The sequence below is a fragment of the Danio rerio genome, chromosome 16 (assembly GCF_052040795.2).
Source record: "Danio rerio strain M-AB ecotype USA chromosome 16, GRCz13ab, whole genome shotgun sequence".
NCBI lineage: Eukaryota > Metazoa > Chordata > Actinopteri > Cypriniformes > Danionidae > Danio > Danio rerio.
In genome coordinates, this window is record NC_141036.1 from 6485096 (window position 1) to 6491658 (window position 6563).

Sequence of the window (6563 nt, forward strand, 5' to 3'; positions counted from 1 at the left end):
CCACTATAAATTAAAAGAATTAACGTATGCTTTTTGTTTTCAAAAAGAGATGACTTTAATGCTGTTTTGTTTTGAATTTTTCCAACTTTGAATATTAGAATGTTCTAAATGAATAGGGCATAGGGGGGATAAGTGGGAATAGAACACAGCCAGGAACTATGTTTCTAACTACAGCTCCGGAGGTGTAGTTGCGAGTGCTCTAGTTTCCGATGCAGTTTGCAAATGTTCATTGGAGCAAAGGAATTGGGGAAAGATGTAATTTCTACCGGTAAAATGTCCATTTCATGTTAAGTGAATTCGGTGCCAATAGCCTAGTAGTTAAGTGCGCTGACATATAGCACCATGGTGCTCACGGCGACCCGAGTTCGATTCCTGACTCGATGTCCTATGCCGACACTTCCACTCTCTCTGGTCCTAATACTTTCCTGTCTGTCCTCCACTATTCTATCCTAATAAAAGGTAAAAAAAAAATAAAAATAAAAAATAGGAAAGTGAAAGGATACTAAACTATTAACAAAAGCTGTTTATCCATTAAGAACATTAACCGAACTGCAGTCTAGCCAAGGGCTATGCATGAGAGAGTCTTACCTCTGATTTATATCTGGTGACGTCGTCTGTGGAGGTCACCATTCAAAATTAAAGCGCATCTTTCCGCTTATTATGTCTTAATGCTCATCGCCATAAATTAAAGCTGAGCGGGACTCTGCAAAATAAACCGTGATACTCTGACCACGGTTGACTTGTTTTAGCTCTTTTGGTCTGTTTAGAAAGTTTGCAGAGTGAAAGTGAACCGCACCCAGAACAAAGAGCAACAATGTACCAATTTTAATCCCTGTTTTGGAACGACTGAATCGATTCACAGGTGTGAAAGCGCCCTTAGTAACTTCTGTAACACATGTATGTAATCCACCATTGTTGTAGTTGTTGTTGCTATTACGCATTGTTATCAGCCTGATCTCACAAGGAAACATAACTATTTTATGTTTGGTCAGTTTAGTGGTTAATTCGTACAAATTCTTACGAGTTTAGTTGTACGAAAATGTACGATTTTAAAAGAAGGTGTGGCTCCCAACCCTGCCCCTAAACCCAACCGTCATTGGGGGATGAGCAAATCGTACTAAATTATGCGAATGAGATCATATGATTTCATACAAATTAGCCACTAAATCAAAGTGATGCCACTAAATCAGTGATGTCACTGTAATAAGATCAAGACGTGGTCTGATGACATCATAATTTCACAGATTTGCTGGTCACATAAAATCACGAGTTTCCAGATTTATCCACTCTGAACTGCTATTTTTACCAGTCAAATTTCATCTTTAAATGCTTTTCTTTATCGTTTTTTTTTCGGTTGTGCCTGACGTTCAAACTATGACATCTTCAACCCTCAAAATTCAAGTATTTCTTAAATGCTAAAGAGTTTCCTAGTTTGGAAGTGTTAAAAGACTGAAACACAAACCTTTAAAAATAAGGCTTTCCACAGTTACTCTATGATTGAATATTTTGGACTATTGAGTATCGTTCCCTGATTCCCCCATTCATATGACTTTCACACAACCACAAGACGATAAGTATGAATGCTAGCAAAATATAATGAATGATCATGTATGTTTTATGCTGTATAAACTATTAGTCTTCCATATTTTGTGATTCATGTTTTAATTTTTTCCCGCTTATTTCTGCTTTTGAATTGCATTATGGCAACTTTTACAACTTTTAAAAGTTCAAAAAAGTGACTTTTATTAACATTTTTAATAGTGTAAAGCACTATATTGTCTGGGTTTGTGTTGTATATTACGCTACAAAAACCTTGTTATAAACTGCCAGTACATTTTCTGTTATTTTACACTTATTTCTTTATTTATTATTTCATTTACATTATATTGTTTCAAACTGCTAACAGTCACTTTGGTAAACTGTAGAGTTAAATTTTCAACAATAAAAGTCCACGAAGCAGAAATCAACATCCCATAATGCAATTTATAACCATAAATAAATGAGAAACACTTATGTTTTTTGAATCAGAAAAGATGGAAACTTTGAATTAACATTATCTCTCCCACTTTACACATGTTCACTCTACTTATATGGAGTACTTTTGTACTTACACAAATATATTTTTTATTTTAAACCAATCTTAGACATCTTCATATGGTGGGGTTAATCAGTAATAACATGCACCGGCTCGTACACCTGTAGTATTTCATCCTGATAGACTGCTATCATGCAAATCATCTCAGTATCATTATGAAATGGTGCCATCAGCAGTTCCAGTTCACTGAAGATTCTAGGAGGATTTCCCATAGATAATCACAAAATGCTAAGAAGCATCAGGAATGAATATGACCGTGATGATGGAGATTTTAATGCATACACTCATGCAGAGACGATATCAGGGATGTGAGAATTGTGCATTCATTAGGCTTTAATACATCACATTTGTTTAATTTTATACACTGAAGAAAATAATTCATTGAATTTACTACACTTTTTTTTTAAAGGTAAGTGCTTGCAACCAATATGGGCTAATTTAAAATAACAAATGTTCATTTAACTTAATTTAGCTTTTATTTATTTTATTTAAGCATTTAGCTCAATTTTTTGTATAAATTCAGCTCATATAAATTGTTAATAAATTGTTACCTTAAAAAAAATCAGTAAATCCAGTGAATATTTTTTTTTCAGTGTGCATAAAGAGTTCAGATGCAAAAAACTCAAAGGACTCTATTTTAACGATCTAGTCACACCGTCTAAAATGCATGGCAAAAGCATTAGTGGTGTGTCTGGATGCACTTTTGCTATTTTAAGGACGGAATAATAAGCTTTGTACCCTGGCGCATGGCCTGACAGGGTTGTGCTTATTGTCTTAATGAGTTATTTATGTGTTTTGAGCATTACATGCATTCAACCAATTAGAGTCTCATCTCACGTTCCCTTTAAGAGTCAGTTGCGTCACACCATGGTGCATTTGCTATTTACATAGCGGACTTTGTAGGTAGAAAAACAAAATGCTTTGCTAGAGAGGAAACAGTTAAACAGAGCATTTGCAGCACAAGGAAAAAGAACGAGCCTCCTATATTTGGCCTCTTTACTTTCTCTTTAATTTTACTCCTTTACTTTCGCGGAGTAAGGAAACGGTGGAAACTCACTCCAATGAATACATCCATTAGCCTACATAATTAATTTAGTTTGTTAATTACAAGGGCAGCACGGTGGCACAGTGGGTAGCACAATCGCCTCACAGCAAGAAGGTCACTGTTTCGAGCCACAGCTGGGTCATTTCTGTGTAGAGTTTGCATGTTGTTGGCGTGGGTTTCCTCCGGGTGCTCCAGTTTCCTCCACAGTCCAAAAACATGTGATATCCAACACAAGTCCTATTCTTATGCCCCATATGGTGATGCATATGTCTCCAAAACCTGACAGGAGGACAAATCTAACAATTTTGACATTAAAATGGCTTTTACATTTTTTTTTAAATAATTGCTTTTATTCTTGCTGAAATAAAACAAATAAGACTTTCTTCATGAGAAAAAAATATATTATCAGACATACTGTGAAAATTTCCTTGCTCTGTTAAACATCATTTGGGAAATATTTAAAATAGAAAACAAAATTCAAAGGGGGGCAAATAATTCTGACTTCAACTGTGTTGAAGTCAGAATTATTAGCCCCCCTGTTTATTTTTTCCCCTAATTTCTGTTTAACGGAGAGAAGATTTTTCAACACATTTCTAAACATAATAGTTTTAATAACTCATTTCTAAATTATTTTATCTTTGCCATGATGACAGTAAATAATATTTTACTAGATATTTTTCAAGACACTTCTATACAGCTTAAAGTGACATTTAAAGGCTTAACTAGGTAAATTAGGTTAACTAGGCAGGTTAGGGTAATTAGGCAAGGTGGTTTGTTCTGTAGACTATCGGAAAAAAATTGCTTAAAGGGGCTAATAATTTTGACCTTAAAATGTTTTTTTTTATTCTAGCCAAAATAAAACAAATAAGTTTTTCTCCATAAGAAAAAAAGTATTATAGGAAATACTGTGAAAATGTCCTTGCTCTGTTAAACATCATTTGGGAAATATTTGAAAAATAAAAAAAAATAAAGGGGGGCTAATGAGCGCACGTAAGCGGATTTGATCTATTTTATTTATTGAACAGATTGTATTATTAGTATTGATCGTAATAATCTAGGGAAAGTCTGTAAAATAACAGTGTTTTTCTGTAAACATGTTAATGAAAATATCTGTGGATTCATTATTTTTTGCACTTTATTTTAACAATGAAATTTTTCCGTAATTTTATGGTTTTTGTTTGGCAGCCGTAGCTGCCAGTCATTTGACCTTTTTTTAACAGAGCAAGTAATTACAATTTCTTACTTTAATTTTATGTCATTTTAAATGTACTTAAAAAACAGGAAGAAACAGTGTGTACATAATACACAATTTTTATTGTATAAAACAGGAAAATTGCTGTAATTTGTCATTAATTATACAGTACATAAAATAACAGTCAAGCTGTTCATTTACAGATGTTGTTCGTAATTTTTATGGACTTTTGAATATAATTTAAAATAACAGAAAAATACTGTATAAATAATACTGTAATTTCCCTGAATAAAAAACAAAAATATCAGTAATTTGTCGTTAATGATAAAGTACCTAAAATGAAAGTCAAACTGTTAATTCAGAGAGATTGTTTGTCATTTTACGAAGTTTTGAATATAATTTGAAATGACAAAAAAAATTACTGTAAAAACTTTAGAGATATTTTCTGTAAAATTATTATTATTTTTTTTTACAGTGTAGTTACAAGTGGGAACGAGTGTGTATGGATGTTTCCCAGTACTGGGCTGCAACTGGAAGGGCATCTGCTGTGTAAAACATATGCTGGATAAGTTGGCGGTTCATTCTGCTGTGGTGACTCCTGATGAATAAAGGGAGTAAGCCGAAGGAATATGAATGAATGAATTTCCCAACAGTCAAATGAATCAGAAGCTCTATTCATAAAAAAGACGGCAACACTTTAGTTTAGGTCACAATTCACAGTATTAACAAACCAATAACTAACAATACTAGCTTAATACACGACTAATTAACCATTTATGAATAATTAGAAAGGTAGTAGCTGGGTTTAGGCTTGGGTAGGGATGTAGAATTAGACAACTACTACTTTATAACTACTAATGAACAGTTAATATCTTAATAATAGTCAGGTAATAAGCCAGTACTTAATAGGATGATTTGTGATGTGAACTAAAGTGTTACCAAAAATACTTTACTTATGTCGATATCTGTGTATATCGTTACATTCTATATCATTGTACAGCAAGTCCGTCTTTCTAAGCAGTTCTGAATTTCCCATGATGCTTTTGCAGATGGATGTCCTGTATTTTCAGGTCCGCGCGTGATACCTGAAGTAATTATATGTATGAAAGCCGAGACGCCAATTTATCAATAGTTTAAAGTGAACGTGATAACGCAAACATCAATAACCAGGAGCAATGAAACAGAAAATTAAAATTCAGAGTAAACAAGCGCAGTGTGACATTATTGCTGTATTAGACCGAGAGCTGCAGGCCAATTTAGTGAGCTAGTTTAACAGCAGCCCCAAATGGGATTTGATTTGAGCATGTGTGTGTGTGTGAGAGAGAGAGAGAGAGAGAGAAAGCAAGAGAGAGTGACTTTGTACTGCAGGTGAGTGAATATCTCAAGCTCTCAGCCTCTGGACCCCCTGCTGTTTTCAATCAATACCATTAGAATGGCTGAGTCCGGTCACCCTGACTGTAATCTGCAATGTGTACGTGCGCATGTGTGTGTGTGTGTGTGCGTTTCTCCTCCAGCCCCCCTCCCTGCTATTATCAGTTCGATAAGCTTTGGCACAATTTAACACAGATTTGGGCGACGGTTCATTTTTAAGGTTTTTTAAATGTTTTTTTTTTGATTATCAGGACAAATAAGGAAAGCAGCAGATGGTCTTGAATCAGTGTCGAAACACAAGAGTGAGAAACGCCTGATTAGTAGAACAAAACAAATGTGAGTGATTCTGTACCGTATGAACTTGATGTTTTATTTTTGATTAAGTTTTTTAACTGCATGCTTCTAATTTGTGTACAGTGTAAAGTCTTGTTATATTTCTTAACATTTATATTTATATCTAATATTTTCTTAATATTTAGCTTTTTTTGAAACCTCAGATTCCATATTTTTCATGCCAATTATATTTTTATAGCTTTTGCATAATAAAAAAACATCCTATTTGTTATTTTAGGCCCAAAAGTCATATTTAATTTACGAAATCCTTTAATCATAATACTATTTAAATATTATGATTAAAGGATTTCATATATTAAATATTTTTTTTACTGTTTGGTGCAGCTTATTGCATTCATTTTGTTTTGCAAATAATGTTTTTGTAATAATAATAATAATAATAATAATAATTATTATTATTATGATGGTTATTAACATTATTACAAAAATGTTTTACAATACATTATGAATGCATATTGTATTATTATTATTATTATTATTATTATTATTGTTATTATTATTATTAT

General features: G+C 33.0%; 1 long non-coding RNA gene across 1 annotated transcript; it reads left to right on the forward strand.

The window, feature by feature from the left end:
* Positions 1–980: 980 nt before the first annotated feature.
* On the forward strand, positions 981–5935 carry LOC147840119 (uncharacterized). The gene is made up of 3 exons (XR_015510884.1): positions 981–2857; positions 3067–3649; positions 3949–5935. It is a non-coding gene; the product is annotated as an uncharacterized LOC147840119 (long non-coding RNA).
* The last annotated feature ends 628 nt before the right edge of the window (positions 5936–6563 follow it).